This window comes from Hesperophylax consimilis, chromosome 31 (assembly GCF_061612785.1).
Source record: "Hesperophylax consimilis isolate HC1 chromosome 31, BYU_Hcon_1.0, whole genome shotgun sequence".
Classification (NCBI taxonomy): domain Eukaryota; kingdom Metazoa; phylum Arthropoda; class Insecta; order Trichoptera; family Limnephilidae; genus Hesperophylax; species Hesperophylax consimilis.
In genome coordinates, this window is record NC_142866.1 from 13,951,481 (window position 1) to 13,962,155 (window position 10,675).

Here is a 10,675-nt window from a genome sequence, read left to right on the forward strand (position 1 = left end):
TCCCTCACATTCCTCAACCCGGGAATATTTGACTTTCTTTTTTAATAGATATAATGATATTTGCCTTTGTTAAAATTGTACAGCATTAAATAAATTTACATTTTGATGCATAATCGACGACACGCGTTAAAAAAATATTGGTAAATGAAATTAGTGAAATTCGGGAAACTGTCACCCTTTTCCGCGTGTTTCTGTTGACATTTTAGGTTCCTAATTTCCCTACAAATTCACAGTCGATGTCACCCCTAGCTTATAGCACCCGAGCATACATAATACCAAACATATTTACAGATATAAACAGCTATATGGATTCCAAGTATTCACTCGTGTGGTACTTCAACACGTTGTTTACTCTCCACTTGTGGAGGTAGCGGATTGCGAGTGGATACCGGCTGAACTGTGTGTGTGTACCTACTTGTACTTGTACATTAGGCCGGAGTGTTTTTCACTACAAATGAATCTTTATAACATCACAATAAGTCGGGAACATGCTGTATTTAAACTGTTTCGATTCAACGAACATAGCAAAGGAAATTTGTTTCTTGTATTGGGCATTTTTTAGTAAATTAGTGAAGCATCGAGAAATCGATGCGCGGGAATGATTTGGAGTTTCATGAGCTTCGCGTTTAAAACAATTTGTGACTATTTGTTTTAACGGAAGTCATTAGAAAGAGTTTCAAGAGTGCGAAACAATAGTCCATTACGTGCCACCATAAATATTAAAGTGATGTAAACAAAGTTATTTCTGTTTTAATATAATAAATCATGACATCACAAAGTGATAAGCTTTCAGAAGAAATTTTCTTCGAAAAATTAATTATTAATAAGTACTTCAATTGCGCTTTGTATGCTCTATTCAGAGCAGGTCCTCTGCCAAACGGCGCCTGCGTAAGTAAAATTTTAGCGCCCTCCTAAAAACCGATAGACGCCAGTTCGGTGATGATTTTTATTTTTGTGTAGCGCCATTTTAATGAAAAAATAATCTCAAGGGCGATGTGTTAGGACCGTTAGGTGTTAGGTATTATCAGCGCCTTAGCAATTCTTTAGTGGACTGCTCCACTTGGGCCCGCGTAGGGTCGGCCCTGGTTCTAATAAGACGTTAAAAAAAATCAAGTTTAACCGTGTCACTTGAAGATTTCATATATAGGTACCTACCTATATATTGTTATGAAAATAACATACGATTATTACTCTAAGTAGGAACCTGTCAAATCTGTGATTTATCTTGTCTATTGTCTATGCTCTGGCAACAAGGAACTTTAACAGGAAGTGAGAAAAAATTCAAGATGGTTTCACTTCCCGGCCGGACAGACAAGAGAGAGGGTGTCCGGTCGGGGGGTCAATTATTATTTCTGTATGTCTGAGGATCTAATCGAAAGTTAATTCATGGATTTGTGATTAATACCGAAATGTTCAGTTTGTGCTTCAAGATTAGAAGTCTAGTAATATTTCCCGCGAGTGGAATTCGCCCCGGGTGGCGTGAATAATGAAAACGTTTTTCACCATGTGTGGCCATGGGGGTAATCAGAGTTTATCCAAGCGATCGGTGATTATTTCTGCCGATAAACTGTTTTCGCCGAGTGCATTTTGATTCGGAGCATTTTTAAATCGGACCTCACATCTGATGCCGTCGTCTACTACCTACATGGCTGAACCTCACATCTGATGCCGTCGTCTACTACCTACATGGCCGGACCTCACGAGGCCGTTGGCCAGCCACATCCTGATGCCGTCTACTCCTCTTGGCTGGACCACACTGGGCCGTTGGCCAGCCACATCTTGATGCTGCCGTCCACTCCTCTTGGCTGGTACTCACGGGGCCGATACCAGTCACATCTGAAGCCGTCGTCCTCTAGCTACATGGCTGATTCATCTACTCCGCCATTCGCGGCACTCAGTGTTCGTTCCTCATAACTACGTACGTTCATATTATTTTAGACAGGGTAGATAGATTCTACGTTCTGGTCGATGGGGGTAAGTTTTCACCTTTTTGTATTTCTCTGTGAAATTTATCAAATATAACTTGTTACGGCCAGTCCAAAGTTTAACCAAATTATTTTCATTCTGTAACCTTGCAACTTCCTTTCGAACATCATGTAGATGGGATATATTTTCCCCGCCCTGATTGGAGAATTATGCTCTACCGTCGGTAGGTCGGTTTGGCGAGCTCTTTTCCAGTTCAACCACTGGAAGGGACTCTGGCGCGTTAGCCTTCAAAGACCAACAAAGTCAAACTTGGCCACCCACTATTCATTCAACATAACAGTCAATAATGTACTTAAGAAACCAAACCCATCAACAGCCTTTTAACACAACTTTGGGCTAAGTAAGTATCCTAACATATCATAACATTGAGCCAACTATATATTCATAACAATATTATAGGTTCGCTCATAAAGGTATTGTGTTCAACTGCACGGAATATAGTTATAAGAAAGCTATAATAACATACCTACCTCAAACACAATAATCAAAATAAAATTTATTTCAAAAACATATTTCAAAAATAATTTCACATCATTTTTCAAAACTCCTATAATATATTAACAGTCAATTACAATTCGTGAGCTTATTATAATTCTTGTTTTCAATTCATTTATTATTATCTATCCACACACTTCCTTCCTTTTATAACAATCTCAGGCGAAATTACGTAATGATATTTTATGGACATACGTAATAGGTACTACAACTATGTAATAACTAAAAATATCTAACTGTATCTTATTGTACTGTGTATGTCTTAACAAATAAATAAATAAATAAAATAAAAATCAATGTTAGGAATGATAATATTCCTTTACATGGCTCCTAGGTATATCATATTTTACTACATCTAAACTATTTACTTCAGATATCTTGTAGTGTTAGCTAACAAATGTATTATTTTATTAAAAAATATTATTTATTATCCATAAGTATCATTGAATCGCTGACAGCCCTGAATTGTCAATGCCAATTTGCTATACCAACTCAGCTATTCCAAGAACAATTAATTTTGTGGGTAACAATAAACTCACTACTGACTATTATCATAGACACCTCGTACTTGGATTTATGACAGGTCTTATACAAGCCTAGTATAAATTGGTTCAACTATTCTTACACTGGTTTATATTTCTTTTGAATTATGTATTGTCTTACTGCACTTTTACAACACCTGCAATTGTACCTACTTTTGTGTACCTACACATTAATTGTTATTTAATTTATTGCTATTATTATCCTGTTTACCACTGTAAGCTTGTAATTCGATTATCATTGTATTGTAAAAGCCATTTTATGGCGTTTGAATAAATAAATAAATAAAATTCTAAAAATAAAAAGTTCACTCCGCCCTGACGTACATGTAGGTACCTACCTAATGCCGGGTAGAGTGTCCCCTAATGCCAGGTAAGAGGAGCGGGCGGGTGTATGTTAGCTCTGTCTGCCTCCAGATGTCTGCCACCCATCTCCCATCCCACCTCATCAGCTTCAGCGAATTTCTAGGGAACGATTGCGAATTTTACCTTTGCTTGCCGCGTCGCGTAAAAACGCGTATCTGATAGCGCGTAGCAATGGCGTACCTACAGTTGAAAAACGCTAAAAATCTGTGCAACGATGAAAACATATTTTTTTTATTCCACTCTTTATTTTAGTCCAAGTTCATTTAGTTAGCTTGGTGAAGGATTATTTGAAGGCAGTTTCGGATTCCTTCAATTGTTTATTATCATAATGCATGTATAAAAAAAAACAGAATCGGCAATTTTAATGTTTACAAGCCACTTTTTGGGTAGGTATCGCGTTTGATATTTGAACCTATTATGTAAGCGTTCGTATTTATAAAATAATATCGTACGTGGCAAGCGGGCGGGCGGGTACAGGGCAGCCGGCTTGGATTTGATTTTTATGCAAATTTACAGTATTATTTCGAGATCGATGAAATTTTGCACCTTTTACCTTAACACTAGGAAGGTAACACTCTAAGTTTGATGTTAAAAAAACACTAAAACACTTGAAATACTAAGCTAAATTATTCTAACCTCAGAGACGACTTTAAATTTGCTACTTGGAAGCAGTCGCAAGCAGTGGCGGCTCTTGACTTTTGGGTGTACTAGATGCTAATATTAAAAAATGGCATTATTGATGTTGTTGTAGTCTAAAACACTTTTTTTTTCGAAAAATCGGTTTTATGTATGAAGATTGAAATATTGAATTTTAGAAAAAAAATCCCTTTGAACTAAATAAAATCGATGATGTCGAATTTTTTAGATTTAACACTCTTATCGCATTCAAAGTCACGAGCCGCCACTGGTCGCAAGTTGCCATATGCTAAAGGGCACAGCACGTCACTGCTGGATTTAAGAGATAGAGTAGGTTCACAGCACCCATCATAAGGGAGTGCGAACTCTAAGAAGAATAAGTGCAAACAAACAAGGTGTGATCTTTAATTGTGTTTTCGAGAGTCTATTGTAGGTAGGATGTGTGTGTGTGCTAATTATGAATGAGATGTAGAACGCCAAGATCAAACAAATCTACAGTGATTTCTGAAATTGTTTTTTTTAAATTAAACCATTTTTAAATTAAATTTAAACTGGAATGACGATTTGGAACCCGCAGTATATAAATACTATGGTATGAGGTACCTATTCAAAATAAATTTACAAAATTTCTTACCTTCAAATTGAACAATAACTTTCAAAATACATTTCAATTTTTGCAACAAAAATGAGCTGAAGCCGATTTAACATTTTACAACAGAATTTTAAACAATAACATCGACTGTACAGAAAAACTGTCCCTAATTAATTTTAACATACCTTATTTGTATTTGGGGGCGGCTTTGGGTACCGTCGCCCTGAGAACCATTTATTGGATAATCAACACCTCTGCCATTGGTCACCCCAAGGGGTTTGCTACATTTGGTGATATAGCAGGGGTGAGGTGTGTTCAGGATGCCCAGCTGCGTGGCGTGCCAGATCGGGAGAGGATGGCTTGGGGAGACCCTTTGACCTCTCCAACTGGTCTCTCGACCCATTACATCGCCTTGTAGATCTCGATATATTTAAACGTCACGCCCCTCATAACTTTTTCCTTCCCAAACTTCCTCTCTGTATGGGGTTAATGTGAAAACAGGTTTCCTTATAAATTACTTTGACAAATTACAAATATATTATAATGATGTCGAAACACACGTACATGAAAATACTTAAACGAAAATTATTTGTGTCGTCGTAATTTATTATCAAGACAAATTGATGTTTTATTAATAAGACCTGTTAATTTATCATAAGGGCAACCACGATTTCTCTCCGTGCATCAACCAAATACCTACCTTCATTCTCCTGGAACTGTACCTTCCTATACAGACGTTGTATTGGTAGGTATTCAAAACAAAAAGCTCGTTTGCTATACTCACACAGCTGTTTCTGTCTCGTTCTCACAAATTGGATGCTGTGGGATGGAATAGGACGCAGAATCAAACACGATGTTAATATGTGCGAAAGGTATCATGTATTGTAGTGCGTTGAACTGTTGAATCTCCCGCGCCGACAGCTGATCTGGTACCTACCGGGCGGTAGGCCGATCACTCATGTATTGTTCCGACATTGTGATAATACATTCGTATTTTACTAAAAGTTTATTAGGAAACCTATCAATTCATTTGTAAGGCATGCAATAAATTATTGAATCAGAAATAGTCATGGCTGCTTTTTGTTTTCGCTTGAACAGTCCCTTATTAAATCCCCTTTACACTGTGCATTAAGTACAATATTATTTAACCTCCTTGAAATAAAACAGTGTCGCTTTTTAAAATCTTTTTTAAGGCGATGCACTACGTCTACAAGGTTTAAATTCCCGTTAACACCATCCGCCTGTTTTGATTTAGGTATGCAAGAAAAAAACATGGCCAAAAAGTGCCTTTTATTTTATTTTGTGGATGTTCTTAAATAAATAACTTAATTTTCCACATTATACAATAAAATTATAACCGAAAATGGGTTCGTAAGTAGGAGATTTTGAACTTGAAAGCAGTTTTCATAGGCCTTTATACATAATTTTTTCTGGGCTTATAAAAAGACTTATCTAAAAAATACTCGCTGTGCAAAGATGTATTCTACTCGCAGTATTTAATTGAAGCATTTGAAACATTTCTATGCGACCAAATCTTCAAACCAAAAACACATGATTTTGCACTGGCATCGCCTTAAGAGTCCCAGCTGCTTCTAACCTTCTAGAGCCAGTGACACTATAGCACCCCCAATTGAGGTATGTTGTGAGGCTGAGGTAGTGGGGACGAGAAGGAAATGGGTAAGAGGAAGGTGGGGGAGTATCTGACTATCAGATCTAGTAACCATACATGGCTCAAGGCTATTTCAAGCAACGCTTCAATTCTGAATGGTGGTCTTACACCAGGGCGATACTGAGAGTATCTTCTACTGTGGAACGTTCGGCAAATGCACTATATATTATTTGAAATTAATAAATTGTGAACTAACACAGATTCGTTAAATAAAATTTAATGCACACGTTGGGATGTGAACCTTCGGATCGCTAGTCGATAGCCTTACCACTAATCGAACCATGTAGCAGGAACCTGTGGTGTAATATTGTAAAAGGGAAGGAAATGATGATTAAAACCACAATTCCTGGGCCCAGAACCGGGGATCTTATAGTTCTGCTAAATAAAAAATGTCTGAAATACCAAAAACGGTTTAGGAATACAATAAAATACTGGATTGAAAAGTTTTTTTTTATTAGTTAGATAGGTACCCACTAAACACTATTAGGTACCTACCTTCAAAACATTTCGGAAAGAGAAAGGTATAAGATACTCAATTAGAGCTGTCTGCAAAAACACAAACTTAGGATTGTGTGTATTGGTACATTTGTACGTATACACAGTTTTGTCCTTTGCCAAACATCACTCAAAACAACTTTTGTCTCCCTTAAGTCTATTTACTGTCATTTGAGAGAAAAGGACAACAATACTGTATACAATGTATAAGTGTACAGTAAAATAAAATTGATACCTGAAGTACGGTAACCATTATGGCACAAAAATTTCACTTATAATTACTTACATTTTTTCATAAGGCACTTTTTTACAATATGTACATAGTTAATGGGCACCAATAATTTATATACTAACAATTTTATTTTACTACTAGCTGTACCCCGCCACACTTTGCTGTGGCTCAGTCCTTCTGTGCAGATAGAGAAACGAATGCGCATGTTGCTTTTATATCCGACAGATAATTCTGTTTAAACATATGTATGTAAAAAAACACACACCTATTCGAATGCAACGTTGTGTCAAAATTTCAAAGCAATCGGTGAAGAACTTTTAGGGATTTACGATTTTGAACAAACGAAATTTTTATTTGTATAGATATATTTTAGGCACCGGAGAGGTCGTCCTTATGTCCTCAAAGGTTAAGTACTTTTTGACTAGTTGTACCTCATTGGCCAAAAGGGTATTTCCCTTTTTTGCGTTTTTTATTCTCGAAATAAATGACGATGATGCAGGAATTTTATTTTATTTTTATGTTGACAAATAAATTTTCTACGATTTAAAATATACTATTTTCGATTTTCCGACGTTGGTGACAGCCGACTTACCAGACACTTGCGGCTTCTACGATATAATGACGTTGTAGGCATTTGGAACCGTTTCAGAATCATAAAAATAAACTTCCACACATTTTAACTGTATTCATAGTTAGTGAAAATACCGCATTGATCCTGAAATTGAAGTATGATTGAATTGAAATTATCCAGCAATCGGTAATCACCATAACCCATCAATTAACAAATTTACTACAAATAATCTAAAATAACACTCTTTGAGCAAATAACTTAATGACTGTATATATATATATATATATATATATAATACTGTACATATAAATAACACTGAATACCTAACTAAAACAACCATTTTACTTATGTGTTGTCAGCTTTATACAGAGAAAACTTGGAAAATGTTAATTTAATTTTTAATAATTTTTTGAGAGATGTGCTACGTTTTAAAAACAAGTTCTGATTACTTTTCTAATTTTTTTCAATTAAATTTATTGAATGTAGATATTTGTATGTAGAAGTAATAAATCTTTATAATAATAATATACAAAAATAATATATTAATTTTGGTTCTTAACTGGAAATCGTCCATTGATACAAACGAGGAGAAATTTAAAAAAATTGCTAATCCCAGTTTTAGGAGAATGAAGGATCTTGACCACCTGAGAGAAAATTAATCTTACGTCTATGGGGCCGTTCAAGTATTACGTAAGCAAATTTATTACAATTATTTACCCCCTCCTCCCCCTTGTCACCAAAAGTAAGCAAAGCTCTTAACCCCCCCCCACCCATGCTTACGTAAAAATTGGTACCTATATGCATTTTCTGTTTTTATATTGATTCATAAGCGAAAGAGGATCAACGGTAACACAAATATTAATTTGCTTCTATTTGCTTACAACACGTCAAATCGTCAATCGTACTAAAACGAAACAATAGATTGATGGAAGAAATTTTGACAAGTGAGTAGCGCGCGGTAATTCCCCCATTCGCTTCCAAGCGAGTACCTAAACATATTAATTATTTGTGGGAATCCCCGAATATGTATTCGGTTTTCAAACATAGACAATGTGTGGGTTGCCAATGTGCAAAAAAAAAATAACTACTGCTGAGCAGTGCTGACGTAATCACTATCTCGACCCCCCCAACCCCCATGTCATCAAAAATAAGCAAAGGAAAGACCCCCCTGCCCCCCTATAGTGCTTACATAATACTTGAACGGCCCCTATCGGAAAAATAATTTTTAACAATCTGGATAGAAGTCAGAAATATATTTTATGGAAGAGGAACATAATACGTCACTGTATTGGAGGTTATGGTTTAATTAAGGTATACCTACTTGTATGGCTAAAGGGATCAAACTGTATATAATATATACCTATTTATTTAACCCCTCAGAATGATTTGTTCAGTTTTGTCTATGGTATCATGGTTATGGTCTAATTGAGCTATACCCATTTGTCAGTTTAATTCATAATAATACCGATGATGAAAAGGCGAAAGGGATCAAACTGTATATGATATATATGTATACATATATCTATTTCTTTAATCCCTTAGCGAACAAACAGCTATTACCCGTAAGGTTAATTTGTTTTCATTTAAAGTCTATACGGTCGATATGGTCTCGCATAAATCATTGTGTCTCCCTTACTGTCATGGTGAGAAATAAGATCTAAACGGTGTTAGAAAGAGAAAACACCAAGCTTTATATTTAAATGTAGAAGTTATCCACACAAAAATTAGAATCTACATCTCTATGAAACCAAAGTTTCCGATAGCAATTTTTTAAACGAGCGTTGTTGTGTCGTCTGACAATTATTAAGTTTTATGAGTTACTTTTACAAAAATGGCATGGTGACAATAATTTTTTTTCTTTTTTTCATTATCAGCAATTTTAGTTCAGAAAAAATTTAAAGGGAGCCATTTTTAAAAATTTTATGTTTGCATTCAAAGTTTTAATATTTCAAAAATTATATGTTTAATTCTAATTATAAAGCGTATTTCGTCACCTTTTAAAAACAGTTTTTTTGTTTTCTGAAATTTTAAGAATTATTTATAAGGAAATTGGTTTTAGCTCTAAGTACGAAAAAAGAAAATAGGCTTCGAATAGATTCTTCAAAACCAGTAATCTAAGGGGTGCCTACGTGACTCCACTGTGTGCTACTGTTTTTACTAACCTGAACAAAAAAATCTTTGGTAAAACCAACATTTTATGATAACAGACTTATACAACAGTTAGAAAGAGTCGAAAAAAAAAAAAAGTTCAATAGTCGGATGACCTCTTTTGCTTTTTCACAGTCGATATAGATTGTAACAATAATAATTATTGTAACCTAATAATACTATGAAAGACTTCTACACGCTCCCGTTTACACTTAAAACATTATTACTTTGGTTAAATTTGGAGTCAATATATAATATATTGGACCACTTAAATTGAAATATTATGAAAATATATTTCATTCTGTTACATATACATATGTATTTATACAGTGTATTTTTTTAGTTAATAATAAAAATATTATGTTTAATAATATTGTTCTGAGATTCATACCATGTGATAGGATATGTATGCATCTACGTGAATAAAAATTACCAGCATATTAACATTGAAATAAAATATTTTTGCAATGTTACAATAAAATAACAATACTTAAATGTATAATAAATTTATCATAATTTCAATGAGAAAAAATTAAACTTAAGTTCAATCACAATTACACAAATCTATCTATGTAAGGTCCGTTAACAAGTTTAATCAACCACATCACAACACCTAGACGGTGTCCTAGCCAATTTCTGACTAATTAAACTGCACTTTGGTTATCAACGTACAGCGTTGTTTCTTCATCACAAGGACATCCGATGTCCGACAACAGCTTTTTAATCCAGACTACTTCTCAAACTGCTGCCGCGTACTCGCGGCTTCCGTCGTACTTAGTGTCACCTTTCACATCTTTCTTTAGCGCAGCCGTTAGACATCACTTTATAAATTAATGTTTCAAATAATATACTTAATAATAATATGTTATACAAAAGAAACATTAATTTACTTCCAGAATAAACTATTATTTATTCTGGAAGTAAATAATAGTTTATGGAGACATTA